Consider the following 525-nt stretch of genomic DNA (forward strand, 5'->3'; position numbering starts at 1 on the left):
TGCCTTGATTTTAGATCACTTGTTCCCTTGTCCCTGGGTTTGTTAACATACACTTCCTTTTCCTTGCCTTCCCTCCTCCCGTGTCCCCCTACCTTCAACCATAGGTCCCATTTTTCTCTTCCAGATTGTTTATCCTGTCAATCTTATCTAGCTAGACAGACTCCATATTTTTATAAGAAAAATTCTAACTGTGCACAAGTGAAAAAATTGTGCCGTGCTCGCTTCGGCAGCACATATACTAAAATTGGAACGATACAGAGATTAGCATGGCCCCTGCGCAAGGATGACACACAAATTCATGAAGCGTTCCATATTTAAAAAAGAAAAAATTGTGCCATCTTTTATCACAGTTACATTTTAATAATGGGGTCTGAACTCTACTTTCTTTTTTTTTTTTTGTAAGTCTGGGATTTTATTGGTGAACTCTACTTTCTAATGTCTTCTGCCTGAGTGCAAAACTGTTAACATTCCTGGCTCATGGTCAGAAAGAATTCAATAGAGACTTAATCCAGATTGAGCTTCTAT

The 525-nt window shown here is 38.3% G+C and overlaps 1 non-coding gene across 1 annotated transcript; it reads left to right on the plus strand.

Annotated features, from left to right (window-relative positions):
• The first annotated feature begins 214 nt into the window (after window positions 1-214).
• On the plus strand, window positions 215-318 carry LOC142447480 (U6 spliceosomal RNA). The gene has a single exon (XR_012784179.1). It is a non-coding gene; the product is annotated as a U6 spliceosomal RNA (small nuclear RNA).
• Window positions 319-525: the final 207 nt, after the last annotated feature.

This window comes from Tenrec ecaudatus, chromosome 4 (assembly GCF_050624435.1).
Source record: "Tenrec ecaudatus isolate mTenEca1 chromosome 4, mTenEca1.hap1, whole genome shotgun sequence".
Classification (NCBI taxonomy): domain Eukaryota; kingdom Metazoa; phylum Chordata; class Mammalia; order Afrosoricida; family Tenrecidae; genus Tenrec; species Tenrec ecaudatus.